Here is a 21,341-nt window from a genome sequence, read left to right on the forward strand (position 1 = left end):
TTGAGCTCTGTTACCACAGAATTTGTTAATTAGTTGGTAGCCAGTCAGTCATTTCGTAAGTATTAGAACATTATAGATAACACACAGAGATACTGGGTTTTCGGACTTTGTCCATCGTCCAGATTCTAAATAACTAAGGAAAAAAACACTTTTCGGAAACTGGATCTCTTTCCGTCCTCAGGTGAGGGAAGACACCTACTCTGTTTGGTCCCTTAGAAAGAGCCAGCTTCAATCACTGCCAGAACGCATGACAAAATCAAGAATACAACAGGTGTTACTGAGTAATGGCTTTGNAGTTTCCGAAACGTGTTTTGTTTTCTTAGTTGTTTAGAATCCGGACGATGGACAAAGTCCGAAACCCCAGTATCTCTGTGTGTTATACACCATCGTCAGAACCCTATAGTATCTAATTACAGATAATGTACACCAGAACATAGTGCCTCCGTGTACAAGCATCGTATTGATACTTGTACACGGAGGCACCCCTGGTCACGATGACCGTTTACAATGTGGACGCCTAACCACATGGATCCATGTAATGATAATGATAATGATAATGATGTAGCTTAACGCTGAACTGGGCACCATAACTTTGAAACTTTAAAACCTGGCATACATGATTTTTAAAAACTTTAATAATTTAAAATAGTTTTAATACATTTTTCAATACTTTTTAATGCCAAGTCAACATACTTGTATAATATATTTTTTCAACGTATCCTAGGTATATTTTATATACTTAATTTCAATATTTATATTTAACTCGAGGCGCAACTCTGTGTCACAGTGTATGTATGACAAGTTGCATTATATATGGATCTATATTAGGAATTCAATAACCCTGGAAATATTCTTGTATCACTGCCTGATGATGGTCCTGACACCGAAACATATAAAAGAAAAGTAGATAAGTAAAGCTATCCCTGTAACAGGCCTTGGAGGTCCATAGGGTTCTGAGACGTGGAGGTTCCCACATTTTCTAGACAATAGGCTGACAGATGGCGGTGAGGTTATCAGCCTTACACGCCGGCCACCCTTTACCGCCCAGGAAGATTCCTGGTACTCATTTCTGTTAGAGGCTGAGTCGACACCAGGGCCATAGTGCGGCTGGGAGGTTTAGTTCAACTGAAAAAAATCCACCTCATCTGGAAACATGTAGCAGGAAATAAATATTCAGTTATAAAATACTGGTTGAATATAAATCACTTTGTTGTGGCGAAGGCCAACCTAACTAAATACGTTTGGGATACGTAACAGGATGCACAATGTGAAGATATTTCGTTAAAGGAAGACTAATTTTACAATACCAGTCACGTGGAGTGCTAGATTTCCGCCTCTCTTCCCCTATCCGTTCCAAAAAGGAGCCATAGCTGTATCTACGTGAAAATAATTGCCACGTCAGCGACAGGGATGGGATTAGTCGACTCCCTTGCTGGTAGTCTTCGTATTGTCCTTCTTGATGTGACCACGCTAACAGTGCTAGAAGAGTGAAGCATGTAGTTCTCTCTGCCCGTCTGCTGCGTTTATCGCGTCTCTAAGTCCAAATAGTCCCCTCAACTCCTTTCTCCACAAAATCTTCAATCTGTATCTCCCAGCACAGTGACAGACCAAGCTCTACATCTCTGTTTGCCATCTGCCTTCAGGCTGGTTTCCTGCTCGGCTAATTCTTCGACCCTGAAGTTGGAGGTGAATTTCGGTTGACTTGCAATGAACTCTTCAACAGGTGAAAATGTATTAAGAATTTGGTCTTCAATATTATGGAAATGGCTGATCACGGTGGCCTTACAGTCTAAGGCGTGAAATGTCTTCGCTCGCTCGAACACTGGGATAGTGGTTACTATAGGATTCTGACGATGGTGTATAACACACTGATATATTGGGTTTTTGGACTTTATCCATCGTCCTGGTTTTTAAGATAACTAATAAAAACACGACGTTTCGGAAACTGGATCTGTTTCCGTCCTCAGGTGAAGGAAAACACCTATTCTGTTGGGTCCGTTAGAAAGAGCTAAAAGAAGGGTAAATACCGGGTCCATACCGGTTATACAAGTAGTTACTATAGGATTCTGACGATGGTGTATAACACACTGATATATTGGGTTTTTGGACTTTATCCATCGTCCTGGACCCAACAGAATAGGTGTTTTCCTTCACCTGAGGACGGAAACAGATCCAGTTTCCGAAAAGTCGTGTTTTTATTAGTTATCTTAGAACCAGGACGATGGATAAAGTCCAGAAACCCAATATATCACTGGGATAGGGGGTTCGCATCCCACTCAAGGCATGAACGTCTGTTTGCCTTTATTCTGCGTTTGTGTTAGGTAGCGACCTTGCGACGGACTTCTCCCCCGTCCAAGGAGTCCTACCGACCAGGACACGTTCACGGGCTTGCGCTGAAATCGATATTGCTGCAGGAAGTGTGTCTGCTCACCTACGCGAAGAATCTGCTGCGCAGAAAGGGACTTATTTTCATTGCGTGGCTAGATTCCGCTTGGCCGTGAAATGCCGCTGATTCATACAGCCAAGGACACTGGGATATATTTTCACGCGACCAAGCCTAAAACTTATGACGTCATCTCTACGGTATTAGATACTAAGCTCCCAGCAAAGGACGTCACTCTCGGCACAAAGAACTATGAACTTCAGCGGGCAGTTAATGACATTTTGGCTCTTAAACCGTGGTTCGCACCCCATGTCTTGCTAACGAGAAAGAGACTGGTCAGGAAATACAGCATTTCACGATATACGAGCGAGAGACAGTAAACAGGTCATGAATGGAAGTAAACATCTGTAATGGACGTAATAGGTTTCTATATGTATCACTAGGTAGCAGCACAGTCCACCTTCATGACACTGTAAGTAGCAGACGCGCATGCGCATGTTCAGAGGCTAGTGTAAGCTGTGAAAATTGTGCCCGTGCGTGAGGTTTGTACTACCGAAGAGCAAGTTCTGTTATGCATTTTTCTGTGGGCAGAAGGACTCTATGCAAAGGATATTCATGAAAAAGTGTTTACTGCTTACGGTGGGAAGTATCTATCGTGTAAAGCAGTTCATAACCGGGTGGCAAACTTTTTTCGGATTTCTAAGATGTTAAAACGGAGGTGCAGAAGTGGCTAAAACAGCAGTCAAAAGACTTCTGTACTGCGGATTTCGACGCACTGGTAAAGCAATGGGAGAAGTGTGTCAGTGTTTGAGGATGATATGTCGAGAAATACATGTTTTTTTTTCCCCAGTTTCTAATATCACATGTTTACGTTTTATGTGCACTTATGCCCTATTTCGTGACTCTCCCTCGTATAGACCATTTAAAGAGCACTGTATTCTGGCATGTGACGCCTTGTCTTGTGGTATAAATTCGTCGACTTTGCAGACTTGCGTGTAGCGTCCATCTTCATAGCCGCGGCGAGCTTGCTGGTTGCTTCTTTCTGACTTCTTGCTTGGCTTAGTCTTTGACTCTGAAGATGGAAGCAGTAAGTTCCTCCGAAACGAACCTCTACCGAGTACGCGGCATCACATCCCATAAGTATCCGCTCTGGTGAAAGTAAAGTTATCCCTTTGCTTAACTAATTAAGCATCATGCCATGAAGACGTATGGGGGAGCGGATGCATAGATCCACTTTTCTTTACCTCGGCGCTATCTACAGGTGACTGGTCAGCTTCAGGCCCCGGGAGCTTTACACCCGGGGAAACAACCCCGGTACCCATCGGGTAGGAGGTTGAGTTTACCCTTGACGCTGTTGAGAAGAGAAACCCCCTCTTACCCCTGCCGGCAATCGAACCTCGATTCATCGGTTGTTCATCGCGTAGCCTAATCCGTATACCGACTGAGCTATCGCCGCTCCTATACTTACCGTTGTGAGAACCGCTGATTCAACAAAGAATGTTGTCGTTTGCGAGACTTCGCGTGCAATAAGTGGGACGTGTTCCACCGGTTGAGAAGCAGTGGTGTAAATAACTGGTATGAAAACGGGACAAGAGGTGCTTCATCAGGTGAGAAGACCAAGCAATTCGACATGTTTATTTGGACACAGTAAACATAAATGACCTTGCTTTTTGTACTGTGTGGTTTGTAATGTGAATTCGCATAGTCACTCTAATTAATTACTTGTATGCTGTCCACTTAGCGCAGCGAACAACAACAGATTATAAAAACAGCTGTTTTCTCTTACCTTGTCTGTCGTTCTCTTACAGACGAAGTTCCACATATGATCCAATCGTGGTTGTATTACCATAACCGTTCGTCATCGAAAGAAAATACGGATTACTGCTCTGAAAATTTTCATCGACCATCAGAGTGGCCACGCGTTCTAAGGCATGAACTGACTTCCCCCGCTCGACCGATGTCTGTCCGTTTTTAGTGTGTGTTTGTGTTGTCCTGTGTGTAGGTATCGGCCTTGCGACAGGGCTGATCTCCCGTCCAAGGAATTCCACCGACTGTCTATAATGCCGGCGCTACACGATGCTACGAACACCCTCCAACGTTCGNTCCATCCAGTTCCAGAATAATTCTGATGGGATAAAAGTCAGAGGGCCGAAAGCGAAAGGTTAGAAGATCTTCGTCAAAATAAACATATTTTGTTAGGAAAGCCGGTGTCCTTGCTGAGATTAGAACCGAGTACCTCCCGTACACAAATCTAGAGAGTTAACGGCTACACCAGCCTGTTCGGTGATAATGTTTCGACTTACATGGGATCATCATCAATGTAAGTATCTTTTGTTTGCTTTGTTACGTATGCGTGCTCGTCGGGGCACAGCACAAGGAACGGGTTTGGGCAGTTGTGGCAGGATTACGGCAAGGAAGACGTTTGTCTCCATGGTCAGGTGCCATGCCAGCGACTGGCCTTCCCTCCTGGTGAGCAGATGACGCCAGATGTATCGTCAGACTGGCACTCGCGGATTCAGGTGGCGTTTTATGGTAATTTTACTTTCCCCGAAACGTGTTCTTTCATGACGTCAGAATCCGTATAATGACGTCAGTGCGTGCCCACTTTGCTATCCATAAGGCCATCCAGACCATTGTGTTTCACTGAGCAGCTGACACTAATCTTAAATCTGTGACATATAAATACGTATGATGATGATGATGATGATGATTATTATTATTATTATTATTATTATTATTGCTATTATTGGGGGCACGCGTAGCGTAGTTCGTTGAGGGGCTATGCTACAAGCCGGAAGGTCGCAGGTTCAAGTCCCGATGAGGTCATTGGATTTCTTTCAATTGACTTAATCCTTCCAGCCGCACTATGGCCCTGGGGTCGACTGCCAATCTTCATTCCACAAATTGCTCCAAAATCACCCTCACCTATCANCGGCGCGTAAGGCTGACAATCTTACCGCAATATTTGAGCCGATTGTCTAGAAAATGTCGGACCCTCAACGTCTCACAGCCCTATGGGCATCCATGGCCTGTTACAGGGATAGCTTTTTTTACTTTACTATTATTATTATTAGATTGAAACATCCTGTTGCACTTTATACCTAGTGTCAATTATATTCGATTCGAAAACAAGACACAACAGGAGGGAAAACAACCCACGATTCAACTTCATGCCCCGGCCGATTTACCCCTGGGGAAAGAGCCCCAGGTACCCATTGGATAGGAGGTTGGGTGCGCCCCAGAACCGGTCTGCACGACGTGGAGAAAATTCTTGACCCTACCAGGACTCGAACTGCGACCCCTCGGTCGTCCAGCCAGTCGCTATACCGACTACGCTATCCTAACTCTGTAGGCTGAGATAGCGTCATTAAATACGTCACACTCTGTGGGCTGTGACGCAAGCCATCAGCGGTCCCTTTCGGTTTCGTTGCTGTACTGCAAATGTGTACAGGGAGAACTTAAATAAACTCAGGTACGCAGAGGTCTGTTGCCTCCCGTAACTGTTCCTAGGTCGACTGTGGTAGGGATGTGCGGAAGTACGGACGCTAAGAACAGCTGAATGCAGCGCCGTTCTCAGTGGAGAGAACAAGTGGAATCAGTTCAGCAAGCCACGTTAGACCCACTGCAGGCTGACTGCTTTCTGCATTGCACAGGTACATACAGCTAATTTATGTGGCTTCATTATTTACTCTCTGTGATGGATAAATTAATGTTTGTTTGAAACTAAAAGTGCAAGGATACGTTTATTCGGTTTGGAAGTTATCATTTTATTATGAAGAGTCCTACCTTCTGGGGTTACAGCGCCGGGTATTTCCTGGTTTAAAGAAAAAGCCAAGCAGGAACTCAGCATGATGTAATTAGCTTTGCGTCAGTAGATGACATTTTAGAAATTAATAATTACTTCCTCAGTCATTCACTCTGTAGTCTATAAAGACAATAAAAAATGTGTGATGCCGATTTCTTGCTTGGATTGTTCTTGTAATCTGAAGATGGAAGCGATTTGTTGCTCCGAAATGTCTGTACACTTTTTGCGGACTACACGGCGTTATATGCCAGAAGATAACTCTCCAGTTATGCGTATCGCTAGTTATTTAGATAACGTAATGTAATTGTACCAGTTGTTTATTGGAGCTGGCTACAGGCTGGACGACCGAGGCTTCGGAGTTCGAGTCCCGGTAAGGCCAAGAATTTCCTCCACGTCGTGCAGGCCGTTTCTGGGGCCCATCTAGCCTCCTGTCCAATGGGCACCGGGGCTCTTTCCCTGAGAGTAAATCGGCTGGGGCGTGAAGCTGATCACTCACCTCCAATAAGTGTGACAAGGTCAAGAAAATGTGGATCTATACATCCACTCCCCCATACGGCTTCATGGTATTGTGTCTAATTAGTTAAGCACAGGGAAACTTTGCCCTTTTTACCAGTTGTCTGTGGTATGAAGAACTGTCAATTATCTTGAGTTGTCCTTAAAAATAGTTATTGAAAATCGCGCTTTCTGGCGGGCCCAGTTGAGCAGAAACTATTCCTCATTTTCTCCCAGTGATGCAAACACATCCAGCTCCCGAAACGTCATGTCTCTATAAACATTCAGCACGACTGAAAATGTCCAAAACAGAAATGTTTATCTTTGGGTTTGCTATTATCTCGAAGATAATATTGCTGTTTGTTTATACTGAGACGCTTTATAGTCTTGTATGTTGTTTACTTTTCGTCTCTGAATCTTTCGCAACTTTTACAACATTCATAACAAACATTCCTAGTCTTGGAAAAGAGAAAAGCAGTCTTCTGGGATTTGGCACCGTGTATATGTGGTGTTAACCGACGTTTCGGAGGAACGTATCGCCCCCATCTTCAGGGTAGAAGAAAAAGTATAAGAATTCTGCAAGCGACAACACCGTGAGAAACGGTTTTACCGTTGCCAAATCCCAGAAGACTGCTTTCTTCATAGTCACCGCCGTGAAAGCCTCAAATCTTACATTCCTAGTCTTGTGACAGTAAGCAGTGTTTAAGAGTTTTAACACAGGTTTTACAAAATACAGTGTGCCCGTCGTTTTAGTCAGTTGATTGCTGACTGTGACCGTCATGTAGCATTCGGTTCTGCTCACTTACGTCAGTGTGAATGGCTAAAAACAGAGGCCGCTGCTACCTGTGTTTCCAGACTTGTAGAACATGCTGTATAAGAAGGGAACTGTAAATGTAAACGAGAATTTAGACCTAATTTCATGCAGACATATTGTCATGTGTAGGGGTACGCGTGGCCAAATGACGGGTTCTAGTTCGGATGATTGGTTTTATTAGAAGCTTGGTTACACACTCTCTCTTAATTACACCCTAATACAGCGCTATCGCTGATTTACACACTTTCCAATTCACCGTTACACACCCACTAGGATTCTCAGTCTTCCACTAGTCGTCACCTAGCAACGGATCTCCACATAGAAAGTGTCACTTCAAATCACTCCAAATATAAATCTTCCAATTACACTTCCATTATCACTTGACATCCTCACAGGTCGACTTCCTGTATTCTTTGTTCCTGGTTCCACTGTGTTTGCTTCTGCCACTCTCAGATACTTCCCGAATTCTGACATCTGTTCTCTAAGCCAGTCAGTCAGCAAGTCTTGGTGTCGAGCCCCGTCTGGGGCTCATGACCAGGTATTTATTACTGTTTGACAGTTACGGTCTTGCTTTTGTGGGGCGCCCTCTCTCACGAGAGGACGGGTCTGTCTTTTACATATGCTGCTGGTCCTTGCCAGCGCAATATTTCTCTGGTCCAAGTCCCTTGGGGCTCGCGGCCATATTTTCCTGTCTCAGATATGAGACCTCCCCTTCCCTCGCCTCCTACGACTCGCAGGGTCACGGTCGTCACCGTGGAGATATCGGACGCCGCCTCCACACGGACATCACTCGACATCTGTTCTGTCTGTAACTGTCGATATATAGCCTCCGCATTGACCACGCAGAAAACAGCCTATATTGCTGGAACTTGTTAGCCGACCGATTGCATAGCAACGGTCGCGGCACGGACTTCATAAAAAACGCCGCACTCCCATTGTTGTCTTGCGTGTATTCGGTCGCGAAGTGTTTCGCAGTCAGTTACCTAGCAACGTGGTGTCCATCGACGTTACAATATATTTTAACTGTATAAATGAGAGTCAGAATCATACAGAATGGCTGCACCAGTAATGTACCTCTGGTTTCGTCACAGCGGTGTCTTGAAAACTTAGCTTTCAAAATATTTCCACGTGTAGGGGGGTAGGCGCGACGAAAATGACGGGTTCTAGTTCGCATGGTTGGATTTATTAGTACCTTGGTTACAATCTCTCTTAATCACATTTAAATACAGCGCTAGCGCTGATTACACACACACTGGACCTCCCCTGGTACCATAGCCAAAGCGCAGGAACTACAACAGTCTCACTGAATCACACACTGCAAGTAGTACACATGAATAAAACCTAATCACACTTTAAGTGTTCACAGGTCGACGAACTTTCCGTGGTTACCGAGAACTCAGAACTGAATCTTAGCGCCGTTTGTTTTCAAGATAACTCCTTTGCAGGAACCCCACGGAAAACACAACCTCTACTGTTGAAACGTGTTTACCGAGCCGTTGCTTAGGAACGGTCGCGGCGCGAACCCCATAGAATACAATCTCCGTTGTTGAGATTTCTTTACCGAGTCGTTGCTTAGCAACGCTCTGACCCCGTTACAGCGGTAAGAACGGTAGTGCTTGTTACTTTTTCTGGAAAGGTAACCGATTCGAATCTTGGGAAGGTTTGGGATTGTTTCGACGGAAAGTTTTCGAGTTTCTTTTTAGCCTCTACGTCCGAATTCCACTATAATATTTTCAAGCCGGCCATTATCGCCTTCAAAGTCCTTATCATTTAGTCGTTCAAGCTGAACTCTCCATAATATTATATGTGATATCATCTCTGAAGTTAAAATAACGTTCTTAATAACAAATATATTGTCACGATTTAGGTGTGTGACTATAGACGGAGTTTGGATAGGTGAACGGATTTATTGACCACTTATACACACAACTCGGAAATGCAAGTAATTACAGCGCCACCGCTAATATCCACAGTTCATAAATCCCCACAGCATTCGCTAAGCAATTTCCAGCCTGCTGTGTCTTCCCCAACCGTTCCCTGGTAACGGCTTCTAATAGTGGAAATTCTTCAGCTTCACGCGCTCAGGTCCTATCTTCACAGCCTCCTTTGAAGAACTCAACTCTCAAGTTACCAGCCATTTCACACCAACGTCCTAGTCTTCTCTTACAGACTGACTAACAACTTACAACACAACTATAGCGTCATCTCTTCTCAGCCTCCTTGCTGAACTCAACTCATCGGCGCGGACCGAATAGAAAACACCGTTCCCAACAATAACTATTGTAGAGGCGTGTTTGCCGATCCGTTGCTTATAAACTGGTTGCAGAACACCGTTGGTCTAATGTTACAGGCGTTACCTAGCAACGGCCGCTGTTTACAGAGTCACTGCTTGGCAACGGCTTTATTCCACATATAATATACTGGCTTAAATGTTGTCTTTTTGTGGGTTATATTTGTATGTTAATATATATTTTATGTTTGAGACTGAGGAACATGCAAACACACTCACTTTATTTTGAGGTCATATCGTAATCATGAAAGAAATTTATTAGCCAGGCGTTTTAAAGAAGGCATAATATTCCATAGTCACCAGCGCTGGGACCCTGAATATCCTGTGTATATTACATACTTGACAGTCATAGCCTCACCAGGCTTCTACTTGAAATTTGGTACTGGGTACTTCTACTGAATTCCAGTTTCGGTTAAACTCTGATAAAACTAACAGCCATTCTATGCGGCGATATCCATCCTCATCTCTAATATAAATCGTGAAAGAATTGTTTCGAACAGAAGTTATGAAGAAAAATGGAACACATTTATTGTGCCCAGTACACATTTTCTGTTACTCTTAACGATTTTCGTGATAAACAAGAATTCTTACGTCATGCGTACGTCTCTTAGCTACCATATTCAGCCACTGTCTTCCAAACACACGCGAAGGTTGCTGAGCAATCAGCGAAGGTTTCCGAACAGTTGCGAAAGTTACCGAACTCGCATATTCTCGATACTAATTAATTATGTGTTCTTTTAAATTGGTAGCTCTATATATATATTTAACTAAATATAATTTTACGCGAGCGTAAATACTATTTGAGATAAATACTTCAGCACAGATGCTGGAATCTAATTTATTTACACTCTATATTTTGAAATCTTCCGTTAAATGAACATCCCTTTTTCTGAATTATATATGGTTGTTAGCAGAACCCTAAAATTATACAAGACCTATGAAGACTTAGAGTACTCGTCGAATTCCTCTGAAACGTCCATAAATTTTACTTTTGGCACGGTACATTGTCCACAAGAAGAGGTGGGACAGCTCAATCGGTATAGCGACAGGCTACAGGCTGGACAGTCGGGATTCGATTCCCGGCAGGAGCAAGATATTTCTCCTCTCCACAGTTTGCAGACGTGCTCTGGGGCTCACGCCGCCTCCTATTCAGTTCGTACCGGTTGCTCTTTCCCTGACCCCTCACCTCCATGTAGTGCCGCAGGCAATANCTCTATATATATGTAACTAAATATAATTTTACGCGAGCGTAAATACTATTTGAGATAAATACTTCAGCACAGATGCTGGAATCTAATTTATTTACTCTCTATATTTTGAAATCTTCTGTTAAATGAACATCCCTTTTTCTGAATTATATATGGTTGTTAGCAGAACCCTAAAATTATACAAGACCTATGAAGACTTAGAGTACTCGTCGAATTCCTCTGAAACGTCCATAAATTTTACTTTTGGCACGGTACATTGTCCACAAGAAGAGGTGGGACAGCTCAATCGGTATAGCGACAGGCTACAGGCTGGACAGTCGGGATTCGATTCCCGGCAGGAGCAAGATATTTCTCCTCTCCACAGTTTGCAGACGTGCTCTGGGGCTCACGCCGCCTCCTATTCAATTCGTACCGGTTGCTCTTTCCCTGACCCCTCACCTCCATGTAGTGCCGCAGGCAATAGTGGTGCAGCTATGCCTCCTCTCCCCTATATGTACTAATGTCGTAGGGCTTAATCAAGCACAGAGACAGCCTTATATTTTGCAATGTCTACAAGACTGTAAGGGGGCCCATACACGTACGAGTCTGGCTCGCGAGTCCGACTCGGCTCGGGTTCCAATGAGCCAAACCCGTACGTTATGGTCCGCCTAAGTCGTAATTCTTAGAAGGGTTTTATGACAAGGATGTTTCTTGCAGAGAAGCGTTGTCATGGAGACCGGTGAGGTTCCATGCTTGGACTTGACACAGCTAGCCCAACTGCTCGTGTGTCCAGAATGCCTGAACCTGCTGTTGCCACCGACTTCGATCTGCGAGCGGGGACACACTTTCTGCGGATTTTGCAGGGTGATACTTGAGAAGTGTCCCGCCTGTGAGGGGCAGTTTCTGGAACACGCCCGTAACATTCCTGTCGAAGAGATTTGCACGATTGTGGGCAACAAATGCCCATATTCTGAGAGCGGTTGCACCTGCACACTGACACAAGCATTACTGCCCCTCCACGTGTCAAAATGTTTGCACAGAGGAGTAGTCTGTCCTCTCAACAAAATCCCTGATCACAGTTGTTCATGGTTGGGTGTCCTCAAGGATCTTGAATCCCATTTGAAGAACGTGCATGGAAACATGATATCTGACAGGAATTACATTACGAGCAATGTTTTTCAAAGCGACGCTAAAATTATACTCCATAAAAATGAGATATTTATATTTTGCAGGTACCTCAAAGGCAGTGAATGGTTTGCAATTATACAAAGAGCAGGGTGCACTGAACATAAATTCAAAAGCGTTTTTAGAATCTGGACGTCACAAAACAAGCTTGAATTTATCAGCATGACCTTCACTGTTACCAATATCAACGAAAACATAGATGATGTGTTTGAAGAAGGGCGCAGTATGATTTTAGATGATATCGTTGTCAAGAACTTCGTAACGGGCGGTGATCTTAGCATGATGACTGTTGTTGAAGAGGCTAAATAGTTTGCAGTGTTGCTGGAAACCGCAATTACTGCATTAAAATTTGATTGAGCGGTATGGAAACTTCTTGGATTCCCGAAGGAAGACGCTTCTGACTTTGAAAGAGCCTGTTATGTAACTTCTCAGGCAGATGTACTTTTGTCGTGTAAATGGAGACGTTTAAGGCTCTTCAAATCTCCAAAAGTTTCTTCCAAATCAAAACTGTTACAGCCAAGCATAATAAATAAATGCACAAACAGCCATTTAATTCTGCAGGTGTTGTGTTGTAGTACAGCGGATATTAATGTTGTTTGTACAACAGTAATTAAATACTAAGTTCCTTGCTCTGTGAAAATGTAGATCGTTCAGATATGTGAAAATGATACCCGTTTGGTGGAAAACATATACGTTTAATATTTGGTTATTGACTGTTAAAAGGCAGGTGGTACACATCAACTGCCATTTATCTATGACGAGTTTCTGTAGCAATTTTATTTTATAGCTGACGACTTAAGGGGGAATTTTATTACAAAAGTACTTAATAATATATGTGAAATTACTTTCAACATGAATTTGATTCAATGTATTTTTTTTCATATACGATTGTAGAAACATGGTTGCATCTCTCGTAAATCAAATTCTTCTGTTAACCTCTTTAACTATGCTTTTATCTCCTCTTGCTCTTAAAAATCTCAGCAAAGTTTCCAGCTGTTACATTTTGATAAGGTCCAATTCCACGACTTGCTATTAGCCCATGATTGCTGGAATCCAACATAATTTCAACAGTGAACATAAAATTGCGAACAAGTGGAACAATGTAGACAGTACGTATAAATTTCATTGTTGAGATCATCTGCATATGAATGTTAATGTTAAGTTGTTGTGTCTCTGATAATAAAATATTTTTAAGCGTGGAAAGCATATGCATACTCATTTGGTGAAATGCATGTTCACAACCTAAACCTGCATATTTTCGTCAACGTTAAGTTTATTCCTAAGACTGGCTGCCTTAGTAACGGTAAATCTGTATACTGCAGAGCGTTCATAGGAAGTTAACAGCCACTGAGCTGCTTAAGACATTCTCTGCTCTATTATGGAACCTACAGGCTGTACGATTCGAGCTTCACAAGCTGTCATATCTTCTGAACTCTATGTAGTCAGTTGAAAGTCAGCCGACATTTCAGAGGACTGCACCATCATCTGGGTTCAAGAGTATGTCAAGCAAGAAAGGCCGCGCCATAGCTCAAGCGGTTAATCGCTGGCTTTCCACCGAGGCAGCCGGGGTTCGAGCCCGGGTCTGGTCAAGTGGGATTTGTGGTGGACGTAGTGGCGCTGAGGCAGGTTTTCTCAGAGTACTTGGGTTTCCCCTGCCAATTTTCATTCCACCAAATTCCCCATCATCATAACCACCCGTGGCAGGTACAATAGGCCAAAGAGTGGCCGACGTGCCGAATGGACCCAGTTGGACTCCACCCCCCCACTATGTGAATAAAAAAAAAGTCAAGCAAGAAACCAGTAGGTAGCAGATAACTCTAATTTAGAATATGACATTTTAGAGATTAGTGATTCAACCTTACTCAATCCTTTGCCTGTAGTCCATAAAGACGGCAATAAAATGTATCTACTTCAAGTTGGTTTCTTGCTTGGCCAATTATTTGAATCGGAAGATGGAAGCGATATGTTACTCTGAAACGTCGGTTCACTTCCAACTGACTAGATGGCCTATACACATTCATTTCCGTTTTAAAAGCTACTTTATTTGCTATTACTACTTTACGCAAAACAAATTGAATTAAAAATTAACCATTAGAAATTGCTACATGTTCGACTGTACTCGGTCATCTTCAGGCAACTGTCCAACTTGTCAGAATTGCTACGCTGTATTTTCAGTGCAATTTTTTTTCCTTGGCACTACAGCCCCAGTGGGCCTAGGCCTACCTCCGTGAACTTCTCCGTTCTCTTCGGTTTTTCTAGATCTTACACGTTCGGTAGGACTCCTTGGGCGGGTGATCAGCTAGTCGCAAGGCCTCTACCTGTACACAAATACAGAAAAACGCACACACACAAAGTAAACATCCATGCCCTCAGTGGGATTCGAACCTACAATCTCGGTTTTCAAGCGAGCGAAGACAGTACATGCCTTAGACCGCTCGGCTACCGTGACCGGCTTTCAGTGCAATTAAGATCAGTTATTTCCTAAATTAAAATATTTGTGTTTTCCACTTTGGCCATCCACTCATTGAGAAAGCATTTGTTGAAGAACATAACTCGTTACGTTTTCATACACTGCTGCCTTCTGCTGCGTCAGTGTTTTGCGTGTTATTTGTGTAGTGTTATCTTTTTATATGTGCCTGATTGGCTTGTATGTCTCTACGCCATTGGACTAGCTGAGTTTATCTCACATTATTTTTATGTAAAGGAGTACATGTAAATAAAGTTGCATTTAAGACAGAAGCGAATGTATGTAGGTCGTACGTTAATGGAAGAGGATGTTGAAATAACAATATTGTCACGTGTAGGGGGGTATGCGTGACGAAGTGACGGGTTCTAGTTCGGATGATTAGATTTATTAACATCTTGGTTACACGTTCTCCCTTAATCACACTTCATAATTCACTGTTGCACGCACACACTAATCCTCTCCGGGTAACATATCTCAACACCGAAATTAGCGCTTCAAATCACTCCAAATATTGCACATAATTAAGGTCTTCAAATCACACTTTACGTAAATCTTCACACGTCTCCTACGAACTTCCCGTTGCTGTAATGCTTACTCTTATTTAAGGGCCGCGCTATAGCTCAAGCGGTTAGTCGCTGGCTTCCCACCGCGGCAGCCCGGGTTCGATCCCGGGTCTGGTCAAGTGGGATTTGTGGTGGACAAAGTGGCGCTGGGGCAGGTTATCTTTGAGTACTTCGGTTTCCCCTGCCAGTCTTCATTCCACCAATTGTTCCACAGTCACCCTCACCTATCATCTGGGGCTGGTACAATAGGCCAGAAGTGGCCGCAGGGCAAGAGACTTAGTCCCACCTCTCTAGCAATAAAAAAAATACTCTTATTTAAACACTCTCAAACACACTCAGATACTCCCTTCTCTTCTGTCTCTAAATGTTGTTATATATAATTTCTTTATTAGAATCCGTCACAACATAATATAAAGGTCAAGGCTAAAATTAGCTTAGCTACATGTTTCGGCTATGAAAGCCATCATGAAGCAAACACATGATTACCATATTCACACACCACAAAACTGCAATTGCGACGGTGTCCGTTCTGTAGGGAATATAATTTGAAACTCAACTCATATATTCCCTACAGAACGGACAAAATACATTGTAAGATGAGGCACCGGCCAAACAGTTAACGTCAATAAATCTATACCACGGCCCTCCAAGTTGTACTACCAGTCACTCTCACGTACTCGTCATCTTTCATTCTCCATTCTACATTACCGGTTCCTCCTCTACCTGCAGTCTCTTTTTCCGTTTTGGAGGGGGTCGACCCCTCCAAAAGGTCCAATCCACATTTTGTCACTCCGGAGGAACAACGTCGAGTCTCTCCGCAACCCGCCGAACATCCCGGTTGCTTTCTTCACGAATTCCAGTCCTAAAGACCTCCTGTCGAAACCCTCCCAATGTCCTCTCGACCTTAAGATGTACATGCCCTGTTGTGCATCGGTTCTTTATCCCACTCTTTCATCCCGGGCCCTTGTAACTTTTCTACCCGATCGTCCGTCTCTTGGTGGTTTTCGGTGCGACCTTGTTGTTGTTTTGTTGCATATGCCTGTGTCATCTTCCTCCTGGAAGCGGTTACTTCTTTCTGCGGTCCACAATTTCCGTGGGTCAGAAATGCTCTGAAGATGTTCCTCTTGCGCCATGCCACTGTTGCACGGCGGGACACCTTCCTGCAGGCGGCAGCCAACTTCAACCGGGATCCACAATCTCCTTGGGTCAGTTCCTTTGGCTCTCCACGTCGCCCTGCAGCTTGCTTCTTGCCCCCTATGCCACTTCTTCCTTCTTTTGACTGGTTTCACCACTGCAGCTTCCTTGGGGACTTCTTGATGCTTCACTACGGACTGCATCATTTCTGGGTCGGGATCCATCTTCTCTACATCTGCCTCCATCGCTTCTTGGCATGCCCTTAGGGAGTGAACTGCAACCTCTTCGTTACGAATCTTCTGCCACTCCACTACAGCCTCTTTTTCTCTTGGACTTGTCTCAATCTTCTCTGCATCTGCCTCCACTGCATCTTGGCATGCCCTTAGGGACTGAACTGCAACCTCTTCGTTAGGAATCTTCTGCCGCTCCACTACAGCCTCTTTTTCTCTTGGATTTTTTTTCTCAGTCTTCACTAGATTTGCCTCCACTTCATCTTGGCAGGCTGTCGTCGCTTCCTGCTAGACATTCATATTGGCGATCAACCTCTTGTCTCGCATGGCCGCCGCCCTTGCTTCGATGGCTCTCGTTTCTGCGGCCATCTTTTCTCGTCAGGCTTTCGTGTCGGCCCTCAGTTCTTTCAGCAGGAATTACATCATCTGCTGTGTCTCATTTTTTTTTTCGTGTGGCAGGATAACACCTGATGCGCTCGGAGATTCAATTATTCATCCTAGATCGAGGCGTGTTTAAGTTCGTAACCAATTCTAACACCAAATATGTCACGTTTATGGGGTACGCGTGACGAAATGACGGGTTCAGGTTCGGATGATTGGATTTATTAACAGCATGGTTACACGCACTCTCAGTTTCACTGAAATCACAGCTCTTTCGATGATTTGCATACACCTCATAATCCACTGTTACACGCACCGTCGCACACATGAAGTCTTCTAAATCACACTTGACATCCTCACAGGGAACTCTGTGTATTCCTTGATCCGCTTCGCTTGGTTTCACCACGCTCAACTGCTCGTAACTCATACTGAATACTGGCTCAACAGTCGGAGTCAGAGTTATTTTACGCTGGCGGTTTACCGCCAATCATTTCGTCTTGGCGTCAGACCCCTTGAGGCCCACGACCAGAGATTTTTTTCAACTGAACTCTTGCGGTAATAGTCCTTATGTAACATTCTCCCTGACGAGAAGATGGGGTCTGTCTCTTATGAATACACTCGACCTTTCGTCAAGTGTATATTTCGTTCGGTAAACACTACCCCACCTCCAGCGGTGACGTAACAGCACTTCCCATTGTGACGTAACAGTGGACACCGCGGTTACTACGCAACAATAAACAACTCTCGGCAGCGTTCCCCAGCAACGCCCGTAAACACGACGTTACGCAAAAGTGGTAGATATGACATAACTCTTTTCTGTGTTGTAAGTGCGGAAGCTACTTAACAGGAGTATTCGTCAGTGAGAAGCAGTAACCACTCAGTTAGAGTCTAGCATTTGCCGGAGTGAATGGAGAAGTAATTGTGATACTGCAGATGGCAGCACTTGTGAAATTGTAAGAGCGAATGTGCAATAAATTCGCTGTATCCAAGACGGCTTGAAGTTATTTGTCGCGTGACATACCCACCACGTGACAATATGTTATCGAAAACTCTTCCTTTTGCTTTACACACAAGTCCTCTGTCAGTACAGGCTTTAAGCGCAGATCATGCCTAACTTACATATCTTATGATACAATGAAAACTTAGTCATTTGAACGGTCATAAGCCTGAACACCGCCAAGTTTAAGCCTCTTATATTTTTGGCTCAACACGGACGAATACTCTTGTTATGTAACTTCCGTGACAAATAATTACTGGGTTGTGACTTTAGATGAAGCTCCTTTATTTGAGAATTACGCCAGGCCAAACTACAGATAATTATGACACGCGATAATTATAACACTTCGTAACTGTGAACAATTATCACACTTTAATATTCCTTGTAACTACGCCACACGAAGGCTTCTGTTGGTTGTCCTCTTGCTTCTCTCTCTGATCTCCGCTCTGATCTGATCTTATCATGTCATATCTGGTGTAATCTCCCTGAGGTAGGTTCTTGGCGTACCAAATAGAAGACACCATGTCGAATAGATTAATTTCCTTGCTGTCATGCAAATGCCTCAAACAATTCGTTACCTACGAATTGCTAGCTGTTGGCTAGTAATGAACGCTGGTTATCACGTACTGTCTTGACAATGCGTTACCTAGGAAGTGACACTTCTCTATGCAGTGGGCTCACCTGTCACGCTGCTCCCCCCTGGTGTATTGTCTTTTCCTCCTTTCGAGTGCTGTGCTTGTAGCGTCTGCAGTCGGTCTTGCCGTCCTTCGAGTGGCTCGTTTTCTTTTTCCTGGTGGTGTTCATTCTGGCCCGTTACAACCTGTCCCTCCTCATGGACGCTCGGGAACACGTGGATCAACAGGCGCAAGTAATAACAATTCATTGCGGCCAGTAGATCATAACTCTTCAGGAACCCACCGACCTGCATATGGGAGTAGTATGAGTTCCTCTCCACTAATAACTTATTATTCCTCACACGAAAGTCGAACACCCCTACCCAGATCTGCAGAAAATATGAGCTTCTCTAGGCCAGAGACAAATTACTTTTCAATGGCCAGCCGAAATGCATATTGGCCGGGGAATAGATATGCTTCAGGTACACGTCGATGTACAGAAGCATATCGCACGAGTTCGTGTAGGTCATTAACCTGTTGCTCAACAGGAACAAATCGACCTGGATATGAACTAAATACATGACCATTTCGTCAAACATTGCATATTGTTCACACCCCTATGGGCATGCATTTACACCTTATGTAAATTCGATTATTAATTGGATTCAGTCAGACCATTATGATTCTCCAGACGCCCATCGAATTGGAACATGTAGCTGTTATACTTTACAGTTCATTAGAACGCAAGCATTTCTCGGGAACCCGTAATTGATATATCCTCGGTTGAATCAGACAGTAATGATTCTCCAGGACACAGTTTCACTTGATTTTCAATTATTATACTTTTATTCCATCATAATCGCCCGGGACCTCGTTGGTGTCTCCACCTTATCGTGGTGAGGGGGTTTGAGTATGCCAAGGACCCTGAGAGCTATACCAGCGGTATCGTAGCTACTGGCAGGGCCTCCCTTGCTGGACAGGTCAAAGGGTAGGCATCAGACGAAGAGAGACACCAAAAACTGATGCCGGAAGCAGCGTCATCAGCAGCGACTTGAAGCACAGAGCAAATGATGCTCGAGATGGTTCAAGTTCGTATAGCAACAGGCGTGACCAGAGTGGTTTGAACGGCAGTTGTACTGCGATGTGGAAAGCAAATGGAAAAACTACCACATTATCACTTTTCCTGGATAGTCTCTTTCCAAAAACAGAAGATCGCATTAAGTGGAGGAACTGTTTTGGAAGAGACTGTGGACCTGTCGTCTGACAGATTACTGATGAATGAATGAATGAATCGCCCGGGGCAGGCTACAATAGGCTAATCATTGGCCGCCCGTGCCGCCTGAATCCAGTTGGACTCCATCCCACGCTACGCGAATTAAAAAAATTAAAAAAAAATCCATTGTCTACTAATTGAGTTAATATAAGAATGCATCACCCAGTAGTACAGATTCATCAAGAGAGCATTTGCCTGTCAGTACAGCTAATGTCGAGATGCTGCAACCGACATTACAGTATCTCCAAAGGGAACTTTTACGTCCACACAGAGCAAATATGGGAATGCTTCGGCCTCTGGCAGAACATTGCTTGCGAGTGCATTTCTCTCTAGATGGAGGTAATTCAGGAGAACAGTTACATGTGTGTGCAGCTAATCTAATGCTTCACCCGCTACTACATTATGCTTCAGGACAGCATTTGCCAGCGGATGGAATATCTGGGTCTGCGGGCCCCATTGCTGGACAACGGCTTGTTAAAACACGTTTCCGAGACAGCGCAGAGGCTTCCATTGCTACACGAAACATCGCATACAACAAGGAAAAGTGAATACCGCGTTGCCTCTGCGGCAATTTTAAAGATATTAACGACACAACGCGAATATTAGCAGAGGGTACCATGGCAATTGAACCCAGAGCTACTGCAGTTACCACTGCAACGAAAACCCTTCAATGAGATGACTTCACGTCCGTCCGGCTGTACAATATATAAGATGAGAATAAACCGTCAGTCGCAATGTGACTTTCACTTTGACTTTGACTTTGACAGTCGCAGTGTGACTTTGATCAGAGGCCAGGTCAGAGAACGGAGCAGACCTAGGCACAGAAGAAATTAGCAAAGCCAAGGACTAATAGAAAAGACACTACGAAATTAGCGGTGGAAGACTGAATAGCTGATTAAGGAGGAAACGCGAGAGACGACGGACTAGGAAGGTCGCATCGTCTGGAAGACCCTATTTCAAAGTGAGTCTAGTTATAATTGCAAAGGACTTGTCCGATAAACAGTTCCACCTAAACTGCAACCCATTAATTTATTGTCATGGAACCCCGGAAAAATGACAGTATGATAGTGTTTCAGCCGGTTTCACAGTATTCTTCACCATATTACTTACCTGCAGATGGAACTTACGCCCAAATGCTTCAGCCTGCAGACTATTATTATTATTATTCAGGACAAGAGTTCTTTGGAGAAGAAGGGAATGCAGGAATGCTTCCACTGGTTTCACAGAATTCTTCACCATATTACTTACCTGCAGATGGAACTTACGCCCAAATGCTTCAGCCTGCAGACTATTGTTATTATTATTCAGGACAAGAGTTCTTTGGAGAAGAAGGGAATGCAGAAATGCTTCCACTGGTTTCACAGTATTCTTCACCACATTACTTACCTGCAGATGGAACTTACGCCCAAATGCTTCAGCCTGCAGACTATTGTTATTATTATTCAGGACAAGAGTTCTTTGGAGAAGAAAGGTCTGCAGAGCTGCTTCCACTGGTTTAACAGAGTTCTTCATCATATTACTTTCCT

The 21,341-nt window shown here is 43.9% G+C and overlaps 1 long non-coding RNA gene across 1 annotated transcript; it reads left to right on the top strand.

Moving 5' to 3' along the window:
• The first annotated feature begins 5,840 nt into the window (after positions 1–5,840).
• Positions 5,841–13,081, top strand: LOC111866449. The gene is made up of 2 exons (XR_002843149.2): positions 5,841–6,036; positions 11,689–13,081. It is a non-coding gene; the product is annotated as an uncharacterized LOC111866449 (long non-coding RNA).
• Positions 13,082–21,341: the final 8,260 nt, after the last annotated feature.

The sequence above is a fragment of the Cryptotermes secundus genome, unplaced genomic scaffold (genome assembly GCF_002891405.2).
Source record: "Cryptotermes secundus unplaced genomic scaffold, Csec_1.0 scaffold300, whole genome shotgun sequence".
NCBI classification, from domain to species: Eukaryota; Metazoa; Arthropoda; class Insecta; order Blattodea; family Kalotermitidae; genus Cryptotermes; species Cryptotermes secundus.